The sequence below is a fragment of the Xiphophorus hellerii genome, chromosome 19 (assembly GCF_003331165.1).
Source record: "Xiphophorus hellerii strain 12219 chromosome 19, Xiphophorus_hellerii-4.1, whole genome shotgun sequence".
NCBI lineage: Eukaryota > Metazoa > Chordata > Actinopteri > Cyprinodontiformes > Poeciliidae > Xiphophorus > Xiphophorus hellerii.
The window spans coordinates 7,532,283-7,551,046 of NC_045690.1; the positions used below are offsets into that span (position 1 = coordinate 7,532,283).

The window sequence follows — 18,764 nt, forward strand, 5'->3', positions numbered from 1 at the left end:
GCCAGAGTACCCAGAGAGAATCCACCATGCACAGAGAGAACATGCAAACTCCATTCAGAAAGACCCTGGACTGGGACATTCATAATGTCTTTAAGCACTATGTTTTTTCGTCAAATGATTTTACTAAGGCTAAACTCAAACTATTTCAACGTCACAAATAAATTCTTTCACAAAAAATATTTAGCATCTTTTAAACTTTTGTTTTATAATAACTATTACCACAGTTATTTCATGCCAAATTGATGACTTTATACTATGCTAGCGTACAGACAAATGTATGCATATACAGTAGTTTTACTTTTAAAATGGACACATCTTGAGAAACCTCTTTAAATTCACAGAAAAGATAAGAAAGTATTTATTGGTAGTAACAATAAATTTTCTACTGCTAATCTTTAGCAGAAAATTAAGCCATCTGTGAAGCATAGAGGTCTTTCAATAGAGAACTGGAGAAACACGCTATGGCAGAGAGCTCACTTATACCTCTTGTGTGATCAGACAAGACCAGTGAAACTGCAGGTGCTCCACACCATCAAGTCTTCTGTCTTTCTGAAACAACCTGCACTGTGCAAAAGCAAGCACATTTGGTTTTGATGGTTACGTGAACTTACTGATTAAATCAATAAAAAAGATTTGCAGACATACAAAAATATATATATATATATATATATATATATATATATATATATATATATATATATATATATATATATATACACTGTATATAGCCTATTTACATTTCTTTGCTTGGGGTGCAGTTACATAAATTATTTAGAATTTAATATTAACAGGAGAAGTTGGTTCTGATGCACCATACATCTGAAATAAAGTTGCTTCTAAAGTCATCAGTTGGACCTGTCTGGTTCTTCATCTGGTCTCTGGTTGTTCAGGCACGATGAAGAAGTTCCAATAGGTTCTGAGGTTCTGTTCCAGGTTTTATTCCAGATTCTGTTGAGACATTCTTGCAGAGCTGACATCTGTCACCATGGAAACGGAGACACCATACTGCATAGATGTTCTGATCAATTCTGTGAAAAGCTGACCCAATCAGAAGGAGCCATGTTTGCAGGACTCTGGTGTCGCCAGCAGGGGTCGCTCCATGATGAGCGACGATTGGCCAATCGGATGATCGTCATTAAAAAGAGTTCAATTTCATCAGAGTGCAGTTTGGATCACACATAGCCTGTAATATGTATAGAAATATTGTTTATTGATTTTAAAAAATATATAAATAATATATACATATATATATATATACTGTACACACACACACACACACACACTGGGCTAGGGTCCTGTTGACTGTGATATGTGGCATAGGGATATTTTCCTTTTATTGGGTTGGGGTTCAGGGTTCAGACTGGACCCCGACCCCCAGAGCACGGTCAGTCCTGCTAGGAATCCCCTCAGCTGTCCTGCTGCTCATTCAGGCCCACCGGTACCAGCGTTCTGAGTCTGGAGATCCAGAGTCTCTCAGCACGCCGGACTCAGCTGTGGACCTGGTGAGATTCTGCTGGAGAACAGAAGAACTCGGGTTGGTCCATCCACGATCTATGAAGTGGTGAATTAGGGGAACATGTTTGTTCTTCTGATTGATAATATTGGATCTGCTGGTGAAACGGGTCAGAATGGTTTCCCGTTTGACCAGCATATTCAATTGGGCAGGTTTTTTCATCCAATTAGGTAAACACAGGTTTTGATTTTAGGGTGTCCAGATTGTTCAGTTTTGTAAACTGTTACTAAATTTGTTTTTAATCCAAAATAGTGGTTGGAAAGATTCTCCCTTACCTTTGACCCCGGTTCCTTTAATGGTTTAACCCAGGCATGGACCAAATAGTCTTATAGGTTTTTATTCCTGCTGTAGGCTGCAATAATTCTGTAATTTGGTAACAGTGAGTTGTTTGATTGGAACTTGATGTTGTGAATGAGCTGGCAGACAGATGATGAAAATGTGGTAAGAAGAGGGAGAACAGGAGAGATCTCCGGTTATCTGGACTCAAGGAGAGAAGCTCTACATCTCCTCAAGAAAGTCCTGGAGTTTCCCCTCAGAAGAACGGCCTTGAAGAGGACTCCATGAAATCTGCTGAGTAAATGCAGTGGAATCTGAGTAATTGTGATTTAATTAGGCCTGCCTAGGTGTGTTTGGGTGATAACTGGTTTTATAGAGGAGAGCATGTGAGGTCAGTGGGCTCAAAATGGACTGATGTCTAATTTATGTGTGGTGTTGAATTGTGAGTCTTTGTATGTGGTGGTGTCTAAAAGGTCTACAGCTTTAAAGCTAGACTTGAATGTGATGGATGGGTTGTGTGTTCAGTGTGTGAGTGAAATGTTTAAAATCTTTCTCTGAGTGAGTCCAGACCTCCAGATGTCATCCAGGTATCTGAAGCAGAACATGGTTTTTTAAATGCATTTCCTGAATCCTCTGTTTCCCATTGTTCCATGAAGATGTTTGCATATGTGGGTTCAAACTTCTTCCCCATGTTAGTGCCCTTGATCTGGAGGAAAAAATGATTCCCCTAATTGATTTGTAAAAGTTGGAGTAGCTCCTTATCTGTTCTTCTACAGATAAGGAGGAAATATTTATAGAAAATATTTTCAATGGACTTAATGCCCTCAGATATATCAATATTAGTATTGATAGAATCTTCTGGTGAACAGAAGAAATTTGTCCAGTTAGGGTCAAGCATATAGGAAGAAAACCAGAAAATGAGTTTTCTCACTTAAAGTAACTCAAACAGTATAAGTGGAAGTGATCTATGGGAGGGGCCCCACATGCCCACCGAGTTTGGTGGGAGTAGCTTGTTCCCTTGATGTAGCTACCATTGATTCCCATTCATTTGAACAATTTCTCACTCAAAATATCTCAAAAATTATTTTATGGATTCTGTCTTTTATCTGCTTACACACAAACTGCTGCTTACATAACCATATCACATAAGACTGACAATCACACATAAACTGAAACTGAATAATTAGAGAAGGAGCAGAATGAGAATAAAAGCAGAACTTGCTCTACAATCTGCTTCACTTACTGTCACCCATAAGGTGAGCTATGTGACACTCAGTGCTGGACGGTGAACGTCTCTCTGTTTCTGTTCCATTTCTATGACTTGCATGGTTTGTAACATTTGATCATTTTTGGCATTAAAGCCCGTTTTATACTTAACCAAATCTCATTATTTCTCAAGCAAATGATGCTGAGGGGTGCTGGTCAGGTCCTGAAACTGTTAAACGGACCTGGGTGGTGCACAGAAGGGAAAATTGGTGAAGTACAAAAAGTGCTCATTTGACCAAACTTGATTCGTATTCTCCCTCCAACCCTCTGCAGGTCCTCGCCATGTTTGGTGGTCCTAGCCCATTCCTTTCATGTAGCTGCCATAGACTCCCGTTCATTTTTTGACCTAGTCAAAGTCTGGCTAGGAACGTCTTATCGAGCTGGGACTTAACCCTAACTTCAGTGGCCTCTTACCTCAACCAGGTTTCAATACATTTTGATTTGTGTTTTAGCTCAATTTTTTAGCTTTAAAAACTCGTCTGAGTTTCTGTTGAATGAAGGAGTTTTGCCTCAATGCTGCTCGGCTCACCAGGAATTGGCCTTAAAAGTAAATGTTTAAACAGATTTTCTCTCCTTTTACTTTTTAAGGAGTAAAAAGGAACAGATGAACTCATGTTCATTCATGTTTATTGGAATAAACATGAGTTCATTCCAATAAACTCATGTTATTGGAATGAACTCAGCTCAGCTTTAAAAAGTCATCTCAGTGATAACTGTTGGAGGATGGAGTTTTATCTTAATGCTTCTCTGAAGGGGCTTGAATTTGGTTTTAAAAGTCTGATATTTTAACCAAGTTTTATTTTGTTTTATTTGTCTTCAAACTCTGTTTTGAAGACAGAAATCACAGCTCAGCTTCTGATTTCATTGTTGAGCTCCTGCTAGGTGCCAGAAATGTGTATTATCACGGTTCTGAACATCAGAAATGGACTTTAAAAGAACCCAGAATGCGTTGCATGGTGGGGCTTCATATTTTAGCTTCTAGTTCAGCTGTTTTTGCTGCAACCCCTAACAAACCATATACCTTAAAGTTTAAACCTTAAAGTTTAAACTTTAAGGTTTAAACTTTAAGGTTTAAACTTTAAAACCTTAAAGAGCTGTTGCTCTTTTTGCTTCAGCGATTAAATATTCCTTTTCTTTCCTTCTTTCTGTGCAACCATGAAAGCTGTGATCCCACCCGGCCCGGCTCAGTTGTTACCTGGTACCAGGAGAAGTTGGTTCTGATGCACCATACATCTGAAATAAAGTTGCTCCTAAAGTCATCAGTTGGACCTGTCTGGTTCTTCATCTGGTCTCTGGTTGTTTAGGCACGATGAAGAAGTTCTAATAGGTTCTGAGGTTCTATTCCAGGTTTTATTCCAGATTCTGCTTTGGGTTCTGTTTCAGGTTCTGCTCCTAGTTTCATGATGTTTAACCTTTCGCCAGCTCCACTCAGACTGGTTCTAATGTGTTCTCCCTGCCAGAGGTTTTGACTGGTCCATGGACCGTTGAGACGTTCTTGCAGAGCTGACATCTGTCACCATGGTAACGGAGACACCATACTGCATAGATGTTCTGATCAATTCTGTGAAAAGCTGACCCAATCAGAAGGAGCCATGTTTGCAGGACTCTGGTGTCTCCAGCAGGGGTCGCTCCATGATCAATCAATCAATCAATCAAATTTTATTTGTATAGCACATTTCAGCAGCAAGGCATTTCAAAGTTCTTTACATCATTACAAACACAGAATCACAATGCAATATAGAATCAATCATTAAGTTAAGTTCCATCAATAAATTTGTAATTGATTACAAGCATAATATCGATGTTATGTTTCTGACAGAAACATGGTTGAATGATAATAATGAATCGATCGTACTAATTGAATCTGCGCCTCCTAACTACAATTTCTTCAGTGAGAGTAGAAAACACAAAAAAGGAGGAGGTGTGGCTTCAATATTTAAGAATACCATAAATTGTAGTAAAATCTCTTTGGGTCACTTCACCTCTTTTGAGTATCTTGGAATTGAGGTTAAAGGCCACAAACAAACTTTGACAGTAACTCTATACAAAACTCCAACTTTTGTGGAAAATTTCTTTACTGACTTGAATGAACTTCTATCTCTTATATGTATTGATTATGATTGTTTAATAATTGTCGGTGATTTCAACATTCATGTTGACAACCCCCAAGACAGAGGGGCATAAAAGCTCGCTAATATTTTAGAGACTTTTGGTCTAACACAACATGTCAAAGAAGCAACACACACTCAAGGACACACACTGGACCTGGTTATCAGTAAGGGTGTGAATATTTCCAATGTCTCTGTAACTGATGTCGCCTGTCGGATCACTTCGCTGTTATCTTTGAAAGTTCTTTATCTTTTAACCCACTTGGACAAACAGCAACCATCACAAAACGTCCTCTCACTGAAAACACAGCAGAAACATTTAATGAAATCTACTCTTCTTCCTCACCCTTAAGCTGTAATGACGTAGATAAGTTGGTAAATGATTTTCAGTGTAAAGTCTCAGATATTATTGAATCCATTGCCCCAATTAAAATGAAGGTTGTGTCTGGTAAAAAGAAATCTCCATGGAGGAATGCACAAACAGTTAGATCTGCAAGACAACTCTGCCGTAGGGCAGAACGAAAATGGCGTAAAACTCAACTCCACGTTCATTGTGACATCTATAAAGAAAGACTACGTAACTATCATTTATCACTAAAACATGCAAGAGAGGCTTTCTTTGCAGATGTCATAAACAAAAACATTAACAATGCTCGAGCTTTATTTGCAACAGTTGACAGAATCACAAACCCTCCTGTGACGTTACCGCCTGAATTCCAATGTATTGCTGCCTGCAACCAGTTTTCCAGCTTCTTTTCAGAGAAAATTCAAAAAATCAGAGCATTAATCTGTGCATCCACTATAAAGTCAGTACAAATGCTGTGCCCAAACAAAACAAATACAGGAAAAATGACCCAATTTCAACTACTTAATTATAAAACCCTACAGGAAATTATAAGTCAACTAAGCTCCAGTTCCTGCTGTCTGGATGTCTTACCCACACATTTATTTAAGAAAGTCCTGCCTGTTATTGCTGCTGATCTGATCCAAATAGTAAACTCATCGCTCTCGTCAGGCGTTTTCCCCCAGGCTTTGAAAACAGCAGTAATCAAACCACTGATAAAAAAGAACAATCTGGACAAATCACTAATGCAGAATTACAGGCCGATCTCCAACCTCCCATTCATCAGCAAAGTTATTGAAAAAGCTGTGTGTAAACAATTAACTAGCTTCCTAACTATAACCAACCTCTTTGACTCCTTCCAGTCTGGTTTTTGTGCTCACCACAGCACAGAGACCGCCCTCGTAAAAGTGTTCAATGACATCCATATAAATACGGACTGTGGGAGAACCACAGTGCTGGTTCTGTTGGACCTCAGTGCAGCTTTTGACACTGTTGACCATGACATATTACTGAATCGACTGGAGAGTTGGGTCGGACTCTCCGGTCCAGTGCTTAACTGGTTTGAATCCTACATAAAGAACAGGGATTTCTTTGTTTCAATTGAAAACTTTTCATGAAAGAGGTCAAAGGTCACATGTGGGATACCCCAAGGTTCAATCCTAGGGCCCCTTTTATTCAATATTTATATGCTCCCACTAGCTCAGGTTATAACAGGAAATAATATTAGCTACCATAACTATGCAGATGACACACAGCTCTACATTACGATGTCACCAGGTGACTCAGAGCCCATCCAATCACTGAACAGATGCTTAGAACAGATAAATGTGTGGATGTGCCAAAACTTTCTCCAGCTGAACAGAAACAAAACTGAAGTTATTATTTTTGGACCTAAAGAGGAACGATCTAGAGTTATAGATCTAGAGTCAATGCACAGCTTCAGTTATTACAACTGAAAACCAGTGATCAGGCCCGAAACCTGGGAGTAGTGATGGACTCTGACCTGAACCTCCAGAGTCACATAAAGACAGTTACGAAGTCGGCCTTCTATCACCTGAAGAACATTTCCAGGATTAAAGCACTAATGTCTCAGCAAAATCTAGAGAAACTCATCCATGCGTTCATCTTCAGTCGTATTGATTATTGCAACAGCGTCTTCACAGGTCTGTCCGACAAATCAATCAAACAGCTGCAGCTGATCCAGAATGCTGCTGCTCGCGTTCTCACTAAAACCAGGAAGATAGAGCACATAACACCAGTTTTAAAGTCCCTACACTGGCTCCCTGTAGCTCAAAGAATAGACTTTAAAATACTGTTGTTAGTTTACAAATCATTGAACGGCTTAGCACCACAATACATTAAAGATCTGCTGTTGTTGTATGAACCTTCCAGACCTCTCAGGTCTTCCGGTTCTGGTCTGCTCTGCATCCCCAGAACCAGAACCAAACGAGGAGAAGCAGCTTTCAGCATCTATGCACCACAAATTTGGAACAAACTTCCAGAAAACTGTAAAACAGCTGAAACACTGACTTCTTTTAAATCTCAACTAAAAGCCACCTGTTTAGAATTGTATTTGAAATGTGATCAATTACAAATTTATTGATGGAACTTGACTTAATGATTGATTCTATATTGTATTGTGTTTCTGTGTTTGTAATGATGTAAAGCACTTTGAAATGCCTTGCTGCTGAAATGTGCTATACAAATAAAATTTGATTGATTGATTGATTGATTGAATGTGTGTATTTAATGAATACACTTTAAATACTATTTATTGTTTTATTGGAGATTTTGTAGGACAATTTTCCTGCATTTGTGATGGTCATTATTAAGCTGTTTTTTATTAGGAAAACGACACAGCTCATTCACAGTCATGTAGATTATAAACTCTTGGTTTTATTTATCAACATATTTTATCTTGAAAACATTAAAGTTGCGGCTAAATATATATTATTATAATTAATAATATCATTTGATTTTATAATTTCCATAAAACCTTGAACGCAGCATGGGTTAGGGTAACGCAGAGGATTGTGTTGATGATGATGGTGCTGATGTCACTTGCAGTATAAAAAGCTCAGCAGCATCTCCTGTTTGAATCACTTACGCGCAAACTGTGAGCGCTGCCAGAACATCAAACAGCAAGATGAATAATTTGCCCGTCGCCTTGCTGTCAGCTCTGCTGCTGGCTTTTTGCATCTCATCCCAGGTTAGTTTTTGGGGGTTTTTTCTCCTTGAAAACATTTCTCCTATTTTTATTGGCGTTCTTATTCTGACGGGAATGTTTGCGTGGCATTTCTTTCAGGCTTTATTATTTTAACGGTACCCCGTTTTTAATGTGCCAGTAGTACCATCAGACCTTTCTCTGCTGATTTTACGCTGGATTTAAGTAGAGCTACTTTCTCCTCATTGATCTCGAATCGATCGGTGTTTTGGTTTATGTTTTAACTACGTGAAGCTGTGATTTGCACGAACTAAATCTTGACGCACTTGCTGCCGTTTTTGCAGATTATCCAGGCAAACGCCGCCAACGCGACCACCATCAAACCCCCTGTCACAACCAACACCGCCAGCATGAGTGGAATGACCACCGCCGTCCCGCTGCTCCTGCTCCCTTTGACTTTAGCGGCTGTCCTCCTTCACGACTGGTCCCGGGGTTGCGACTAACTCCACCCGTCCTGTGGACCCAGATGGACAGCGGATGCAAAAGTCTACCGCCTCAAGATGAAGTTCCCTAAAGAACTTTTTTTCTTTCATCCGTTTTACGCACCAAAGCAGGACTCGCCCTTTTCTTCACTGGACGTCCTGATCCTTTCTGGGTGTCTTATGAGCTATAAATCGGGAAGAATACTAAATCTGTGTAGAAATGTTTGTGGGTGTGGGAGAAAGTGTATCTATTAAGAGGATTTTAAAATGAAAGTAGTTCTGATCAACTTCACTGCAAATATTTGTATCTATTTAAGCGCTGTGAAACTTGAAGTAAATAAAGGTGTAAAATGTCTGCCTTCATTCACTGAGATTAAATTAGACATTTCAGGTCCTGCTGCTGAAATGAGACAGCAGGCTCAAATCCTGCTAGTTAAAATTGCCACTTTGGACCCCCCCTTTCCCCTAACCTGACTCTGTTGCAGTTTGCTTGTCTGAATCTCTGCTAACCATAAAACAAATTTGCCAAAGCACTAATCGCAATGTTTGACTAATGTGGTGAAATTGCAATGGTGTTTGGGGCTGAGGCACACCAAGTAAGTAGGCACTTACTGGGTGTAGGCACTCACTGGGTAAGTAGGCTTACTTAAAAACTTAAAAAAGCTAAACATTTGTAAGTTGGTCAGCTTGCAGTCCATCTGACTCTGATTCAGTTTTATTTACCCCAGAGTGCCAATGAGAACTTGGCTGAAACTCTTGTGTATTGCTGGGGGGAGTGGACAATATTTATGGTGCATACACTACAAAAAGTCTGACATTGACTTTACCTCCTTTTAAACTGCACAAGAGTCACTCGACAGACTTCCCCAACCCCCAATCTTGACTGCAACTGACAGGACCTGCACTGATGGCAGAAGAGGTTCAATCAGAGGCACAGAAAAAAGTGACAGTTGTTGAGGGCTATACTGGAAGTTAACCAGATAACTAGTGCCTATTGCTTGTGAAAAGTGCTTTTCTTTTGTGCTGCTTGTTGGACTGCATTGAATTTTATTCCATCCCAGAATTTAATACCCTGCAATTTAGTTGCTGAGCAGGAGGGATTTGACGGAGCAGTAGTCATGCAAAAACTGCGACAGAAAAGGAGTTTATTTCAATGGTGAAACTTGTCGTGTCACCCTGACGAAGGGACCATGTGACAATGACATGAAAACTGCATTGTATAGATTGGTCAAATGTGAACTGAGTTGTAATACAGCTGTGATGGCAGATTCTAAAACATCTTTAGCTTTGTACTCTTAAATGAGGATTCCTATTTTTCTAAACAAAACTTAAAATTTTTAATCAAGTTAATTGCTGGGTCAGCAATCACATTTAAGTCAAAATATATATATGCAAAATAAGCACAGTTTATAATAAAAAATCCAGACCCTTTTTGCAGCTAGATTACTGAAGAAATAGACATATGAGTTCAGCAAATATATTTATTTTTTAAGCTGTTATTTAAGTTATTCAACCATCAGATTGGCACAAATGTTATACCCATTCAGCTTTTGAGTGTTTCAGAAATTGCTCATCTTTGATGTATCTTCTTTGAAGAAATACTTCAATAGAAATGTGGATTGTGGACGCTAATAATAGCGTTGGGGATTGTTAGAATAGCCCTTAGCGGCTGGTTTAGAGTCTTGAGGCAGAGAAATAGTGCAGACCAACCGGGTGTTTATTCTCCAACATTTAACACTTAGACAATCCTGCTTACAACGGCCATGGGTCTCAGCAGCAACCACACCTAACCAACCTGCAATGTGGCCAACATGCAGGTTTTTATAGTTCCTGGCTGCTCCAATTAACAACCCCACCAAGAAACAGGGTAGGACAAAATACATGTACACAAACAATCTTGACAAAACAACCAAATCTTCAACACAATATTAACAAACGCTCTTCATTTTTAAGCAGCCATTTCATTTCTAAAAATACCTTTTTATAAATATAAATCCAATCATTAAACTTCTAAAATGCATCATTCTATCTCTCCCCCTCTTCCATCTGCATTGGTCTCCTCCGGAACCTTTATAAGGTGCTCAGGCCCCTGGGGACTCTTTTAGCCTGAACACCCTGCAGAGGAAGAGACAGAGGTAAGCCACATTTACACAACATTTCATTGTATTTCAAACAGTTACAAGACCCATCCATTTGTTTGTTTTATTTTAACAGGACACCATCAGTTCCAGCTGAGATGCCACTGCACAAAAACACACAAACAATAAAATACTTCAATCTGTATCTGTCTCTTATTCAACACACCCTTTTAAGTGTTTTCATCCCAGTAATGAAGACCTTCATTACAGGGACAAGATGTTTTGCGCTGGTATGGTGTTTTAGATTTAAGTAGCTTCAGTGGTGGGCAAACACACAAAAATGGTCTTTTCCAGCGTTCCATTTTCCATCACATAATTTTTTGAAATCAAAAATGAATCCCCAAAGGACCAAGTACACCGGTGTTGTCATCCATTGCTGTTTGTGGATGTTGCTGGTGCATAGTGTATTTAACCTGAGTGCAATTTCACCCCCCCCCCCCCCCCCCCCTTCTTCTCTAAATCAAATTAAATTAGTGTCAAATGTTTGTCCTGGCTTGTACGGCATAAAAATTGCTTGCACTGTTGTCATTTTAAACATATTAATAAATGTTTTAAGGGTCAACCAGTCCCCAACATTTTCAAATCAAACAAATGTATCAATCAACTGTGCTATGAAAATATTTAGCTGCACAAACTTGGCACAATTGGTTGATACCATTGGATTTTGTTAATGTAGAGTGACAAGTTTATCTCTGATGACTTCTGAAAACATTTTAATTAAAGTCTTAAAAATTGTACTGGTTTGCTTCACAAACCAGCACAAAGGTAGCGAAGTTTATTGACACCAAATAGCCTTGCTTGTGTAAGACTGCCTTACACAAGCAGTGTAAGGCAGTCTTACACAAGTAAGGCTAGTGTAAGACCGCCTTGCTTCTTTCAAACTGTGCCAGGGAAGCTATAGCTTCAATATAGTAGTTTACTCTCATCAGTGTGTGAATGTGTGTGAATCGGTGGATGACTAAATGTGGTCAAAAGCACTTTCAGGTCATTTGGACTTGATAAAGAACTATACAAGTACAGGCCATTTACCTTTTAGAGATTCTTACAGATGTGTCATAGGAGGGATGACCAATTTGCTCACCTTCTCATGGGTTGTGGCTTATTATGCTATGCAAAGGTTTGGCACAAGGTCAGTAGGTCATGGAAATAGATCTCAAATGGACACTTCTCTTCAAGATATTACAAGAAGTGATCTAGTGGTCAGTCTTGCATTGACTAACCATTTACTGGTCAGTTAATGCAAGAATCATTTCCAGAGATGTTGCTTTTGCACCACCCATGCCTGGGAGAAATTCAAGGCTTTATTGCAAATATCATGGAAGGGATGAAATAACCCAAAATTGAAGAATACCAAAGTCACCAAATGGTGAGAAGGAGCCATACAACTGGCCTTTGATTCCTGGCCTTGGGGTCAGGTGTCTTTCAGATTGTGTCCTTGGTCCAACACACCTGAATCAAATGGATCACCTCCTCAGTATGCAGTCAAGTTCTCCAGAGCCCTGCTAATGGCCTGATTATTTGACTCAGGTGAATTGAAGCAGATAGATGGAAAAGATGTATGACACTGGCCCTCAATCCCTGGAGTTGAAGACCTCTGGACTAAGTCTATTACTGTATGACAGTGTGACTGACAAATGTTGATGATTTTCAATAATGAAGACCTATACTCTAGAAGTTATCTTTATGATCTATGTTGCTGTGATGGCACTACAACTGACCAAAGTTCAATATAATTATGCATAAACACATAAGCTCTCAAATTTACTTTGGTTTAGACAGGGGTGGGCAATCCTGGTCCTCAAGGGCCGGTGTCCTGCAACTCTTGGATATATTAGATAGCTGAATCACCTCCTAAGTGCAGTCAAGTTCTCCAGAGTCCTGCTAATGACCTCATTATTTGACTCAGGTGTGTTGAAGTAGAGATGCATCTAAAAGTTGCAGGAGACCAGCCCTCGAGGCCTGGAGTTACCCACCCCTGGTTTAGAATATACAGATAGTCAAATGTGTACTTTACAGTGCAAATGTTGCACTAAAGTAATGATGCAGCAAGGTATAGGGAAAAAGTTTGGGATTGAATGGGTTAGTAGTATTTCCTCATCCTGGTCCACAGGGGTTGCTGTCCTTCATATTTTAGATCTCTGTTCCAATACACCTGATGCAAATGGTAGCATTAACTGCTGGATGGATGTGGAGGAGCAGGGTTTAATATCAAAGATAACATCACTATAGACAAAACTGTTTTTCAATGATTTTATTTAAACAGAGGAACATATCTATCCAAATCAACGTGGACCATGGCTAAACAACGAATTTCCCTTACTGTTGTCCTGGTTATGCCATATTTGGGTGCAACAATTGCTAAGATAGTAAGACTTTACTCTTTGTTGGTAGTTGAATGTGGTTGAACAACCACATTGGAGGATTTTTGATCATGAATGGTGTGTTTCTAAATTTGGTGTGGACTTGCTGGTGTTTGGATCATTGTTTGCAGTACTGTTAAGTTTAAGGACACAAATTTATGGCAGGACATATTCCATCTCCTTTCTGTTAGAGAGCAGAATTTGTGGCTCTGCTGATTAAATACACACTAACATGAGTTCTCAAATGTTCGCAAATGTAAACCGTGCCCACTTGAGGCTTGCAAAGTTTATCCGAATCCTGGAATAGATGCAGAATATTTCCATATGTAGGCTACATAGAAACATCCCTCAGTCAAATATGGAAATGAGACCTTTCATATTAAAAGAAAAATACAGACTTTCATCCAAATGGGCTAGAATAATGCATGAAAAAACGGGTGTGGTCTCCAGCTTGGAAAACTCCCACACCGATTAAAACATCGCAGGGTCCCTTCCATTCTTCACTTGAGAACACAGAATCCTACTGGAATCATCAAGCAGATCAAGATGTTGTTCGGTTTCTTTGCAGCTGTTCTGTTCACTTTTCATCTGTCATCACAGGTTAGTTTACATTTCAGTGTTTATTATTATTAATATTAAACAAACTTGATTAGGTGCTTCTCATTTTTGAGGGACTGGTAACTTTCATGAAATTTTAACCCTCAGTTACGAAAGGAAGACTAGCTTGTTCTAATTAGAATTCGTAAACTTTGATCTGAAATATTTTCCTCAAAGCACTAAATTTTATGCTCCTGTTGTGTTTATGAGCTTGAAATGAGTGGACTATGACCTTATAGTGATCTTCCATCACTATAAGGATGTGATGGACAGGTCTGCCTAACAAATCAGACAGCTGCAGCTGATACAGAACACTGCTGTGTGTTATTTAGATGTTTAGTGAAACATCTAAATAACACAATAAATATTGTGTTATTTATTGTGTTAAATAATACAATAACCTTGTGTTATTTAGATGTTTCCTAACTTCAGCACAATTTATTCATAAAAGTACTACTAGAAGGAACATTTTAATTTGCATTTAAACCATAATGACTTATTGCAGATGGTTTGGGCAGAAACAAACACCACTTCTCCAGCAACCATCTCTGCTCCAGCAACCCCCTCTCCAACCAATGCCAAGACTTCGAATGGCATTGCATCTTCAGCCTCAACCTTCAAATTTCCACCAGTGCTGCTTCCTCTGGCTTTTACAGCTTCCCAACTTTATGTCTAATGCCACAATCTGACAATTTGGAAAGTTGTCATCTGCTCATCTAACATTATCCTCAGTGGAAATATTTCAATAAGTTTGCCTATTTAATTTTGTGGCGGGAACTACATCAAGGTTTTAATGGACTACAGCAATCCAGCAATTCTAGTTGCTCTACACAAGTCCTGATTTTCACTTGGTGCTGTCATGGACTTTAAGATGTTCTTATTCTGGAAAATTCTTATATTTCTATGTGTTGGTGGGTCAAAATGTCTTAACACTTTAATATGCTTTCAGATTTTAAGAGGTGTGCCTTAAATTCTTTCAGTTGAATAAAACTGTAATGACAATTGTTTTCTTGCTGATTTATTGTAAGATATAAGTGGATGCATCAACCATTAAATAAACTGCCAGTGAAAGAAATGCATACTGTGATGTTTAGCTTCTGTTGCCTCTGGGGCTCCCTGGGTTTGCTTCAACTGTTGTAATGTAAGCAAACCTTTCATTCAACACTGTGCACTGAAGTGGCAGCTGTGTGGAGTGAGAGACAGTAGTATTTAAGGTTTCCAAAACACAAGTGACCCTTTCTTTAAAACGCTGATTTGCCATCTATTAAAATAATGCTTTTTAACTCATCCTTCCATTCAATGGTTGGGATTTGCAAACAAGCTGTAATATGAATGAATATTTTTGTATCTCCTAGTTACATCACATTTATCTTTCATTTTTGGAAACTTTGCATTGTTGGAAACGACTTCACTGGCTACCTGTCACATTCAGAATTTAATTTAAAATCTTGTTGTTTACACTCAGTTCACAACCTTGGCCCTCCTTACTTGTCTGATCTTCTGCACATCACCACCCATTCACGTTCCCATCGTTCTTCCTCTTCCATCCACCTCAGTGTTCTTCCTGTCGGTTGCATCACCATGGGGAAAAGAGCCTTCTCTTACTCTGCTTCCCAACTCTGGAATACTATTCCCTCTGACATCCATAAAATTGACTCTCTTCTGACCTTCAAAGCACAACGCAAATCTCATCTGTTCAAGTTAGCCTTCTCACTTTACTTGTGTAGTTAATTTGTGTCTTTGTAGCCATTTCTTTACTTAATAAAATGCATTATTATCATTATTGGAAACTTCCAGCTTATGTGTTTCTCAGTCTTGCAAATGTGGATTGGCTGGTTGACCTTTAATATGCATTCCATGACTGCCAGATTAAATTCACAACACATGTCATCTCAAGGCACAATCACACAGACAGATTTCTAGTGAACATTCCAAATGATCCTAATTATAAACCAGTGCTGTCAAGTTCAGTGTATTCAAATTGGTTAAAAGCTTGTCTGTCTCAGAAAATCCAGCAAGTTGTGTAGTCATGGAGTTGCAGTTGCATTTACAGTGGACAGTTGCTTGCAGTGTGAGTGACCAACTAGAGGTTTGAGAAGACAGAGCAGATACACAAAAAGACACAGAAGCACTGATCCATGAGTACCAAGAAAGGTAAAAAGTTGGTGGCAGTAGTTGCACCTTTAGTGGCTTCATCTAGGAGAGAAAAACAGCTAAACAGATAAGCTGAGACAGTATATTGGATGAAAAAGAGCAGTTAATGTATACAGTTAGATGCAGTAAAATCTCAGCCAAAAGCTTTGATTAGGAGAGAGACTGTCATGATGTTGGTTGTTCAAGTGTGGACCCAAAAGCAAAGAGGCAGAGACAGCAACTGAGTTAGATGATTTAATGAAAAAATGCGAAACACTTACAAAAGATAGAAGATCATAGGTAACAGCAAAAATTAAACCAAAAGAACTTCCAGCCAGGAGACATGGGGTAGAAACAGGGACACACAGAGGACTCAGGTGAGTAGACATAAGAATCAGATGAGTAATGGGAGAGAATGAGAGGCTAAAATACTGGGAGGTAGAGAGCTAGACATAACCAGGGCTGATGAGCTAATTGATTGTAGGGGAGAGTGGTAAGCAGGAACCATGGTGAGGGGTTTGGGAGAAAGTGGCACAGGACAATTATATACAGGGGAACACAAAAGAGTGAGGAAAGTAATATAAAGGAGCTGTAACTAATTCTAACACTAAAAGAAAACATGATAAACTAGAAAGAGAGGGGAAACTATGAAAGTACCAAGACAGAAACAAGGCTGCTCTAAAAATAATAAGAGCTAGAACAACTAGGACTAAGCAAATAAATAACCTAACTAGAATCACCAAAGAAAGATGGACATGGACACAAAGAAGAACTAAACCTAAGGTAACAAGATAAGAAAACTACACTATGAGGGAGGCTGAAATAAGGAATAACTAGACAGACAGAGACAGCGGTAAAAAAGAAACTAAAAGACAGAGGTCAGGGCATCATTATTAGCAGTGTTTCCTCATCCTGGTTCTCAGTTGTTCACTATCCTTCATGTTTTAGATGCATCTCTGCTCCAACACACCTGATTTAAATGACAGCATTAACTGCTGCAAGGGTGTTGAGGAGCAGTGTTTAATACTAAACATAACATCACTATAAACAAAACAGTTTTTCAATGATTTTATTTAAGCAGGAGATAAAAGCTATCCAAGTCAACTTGGACCATGAGTAAAATCAAATCAAAATCAATTAACTTTTATTTGTATAGCACATTTCAGCAACAAGGCATTTCAAAGTAAAAACACAAAGTCATTCAACATAGAATCAACAATTGAAACATTACATTTACTCAAGTGCCATCTTTAAATTCTTAATCATTTATGCTTCAAAGGTTACTCTAAACAGGTGAGTTTTTAGTTTAAATTTAAAGGCACTCTGTGTTTCAACAGTTTTGCAGTTTTCTGGAAGTTTGTCCCAGATTTGTGGTACACAGAAGCTGAATGCTGCTTCTCTTCATCTGGTCTCTTTCTGGGGATGCAGAGCAGACCAGAACCAGAAGGCCTGAGAGGACTGGAAGATTGATACAACAACAGCAGATCTTTAATGTATTGTGGCACTAAACAGTTCAGTGATTTATAAACTAACAGCCATTGTAGGCACTTTAGAACTGGTGTGATGTATCTTCTTGGTTTTAGTGAGAACACGAGCAGCAGTGTTCTGTATCAGCTGCAGCTGTCTGATTTGTTAGGCAGGCCTGTGAAGACACTGTTGCAGTAATCAATGTGACTATAGATAAACGCATGGGTTTCTCTAAATCTCGCTGAGAGATTAGTCCTCTATTCTGGGAAATGTTCTTCAAGTGATAGAAGGCCAACTTTGTGACTGTCTTTATTTGGCTCTGAAGGTTCAGGTCAGAGTCCATCACTACTCCCAGGTTTCAGGCCTGATCACTAGTTTTTAGTTGTAATAATTGAAGCTGTGCATTGGTTCTTGATTGTTCCTGTTTAGGTCCAAAGATAATAACTTCAGTTTTGTTTCTGTTCAGCTGGAGAAAGTTTTGGCACATCCACACATTATTTGTTCTAAGCATCTGTTCAGTGAATGGATGATTCAGTCATCTGTTCAGTGACATCATAATGTAAAGTTGTGCATCATCCACGTAGTTATGGTAATTAATCTTATTTCCTGTTGTAACCTGAGCTAGTGGGTTACAACAGGAAAAACTAATTGCACTTACTGTTGCCCTGGTAGTGCCATTCATGGGTGCAACAATTGCTATGGCTTAACTCTTCCTTGGTGGTTGAAAACACACCATTCCTGGTTTTTGACCATGAATGGTGTGTTTCTAATTTTGGGGTGGACTTGCTGGTATTGTTTGGATCATTGTTTGCAGTACCTTTAAGCTTAGGGTCACAAACTTACGGCTTGCTTTACATGTTCCATCTCCTTTCTGTTAGAGAGCAGAATTTGTGGCTCCGCTGATAAAACACATACTAACATGACAATTTCTCAAACTCATCATGAGCCTCAAGTGGGCTTGAGGAAACCTGCAAAGTGTATCTGAAGTCAGTTTGAGTAAAATCTTTGTTTTTCAATTTCCTGATTTTCAATGCCATGTGTCCAATTAAATACACATTTGAAAAATGTGACATTATTTTTTTACTAATTGATAATATTGTCCCAATCCTCGAAGAGATGTAGAATATTTCCATATCTAGGCTACATAGAAACACCTCCCCGTCAAATATGAGTGTATATTTGTATTCACATTAAAATACAAATATACACTCATCCAGATGGCCTTGAATAATGCATGAAAAAACAGGTGTGGTTTCCAGCTTGGAAAGTTCCCACAGCAATTAAAACATTGCAGAGTCCCCTACATTGTTCATTGGAGTACACAGAATCCTACTGGAATCACCAAGCTGATCAAGATGTTGTTCGGTTTCTTTGCAGCTGCTCTTTTCACTTTCCATCTGTCATCACAGGTTAGTT

General features: G+C 38.9%; 2 long non-coding RNA genes across 2 annotated transcripts; both read left to right on the plus strand.

The window, feature by feature from the left end:
- Positions 1-8,080: 8,080 nt before the first annotated feature.
- LOC116708420 (uncharacterized) lies at positions 8,081-9,008 on the plus strand. The gene is made up of 2 exons (XR_004336682.1): positions 8,081-8,216; positions 8,516-9,008. It is a non-coding gene; the product is annotated as an uncharacterized LOC116708420 (long non-coding RNA).
- Positions 9,009-13,634: 4,626 nt separating this feature from the next.
- LOC116709121 (uncharacterized) lies at positions 13,635-14,827 on the plus strand. Its single transcript, XR_004336823.1, has 2 exons — positions 13,635-13,751; positions 14,254-14,827. It is a non-coding gene; the product is annotated as an uncharacterized LOC116709121 (long non-coding RNA).
- The last annotated feature ends 3,937 nt before the right edge of the window (positions 14,828-18,764 follow it).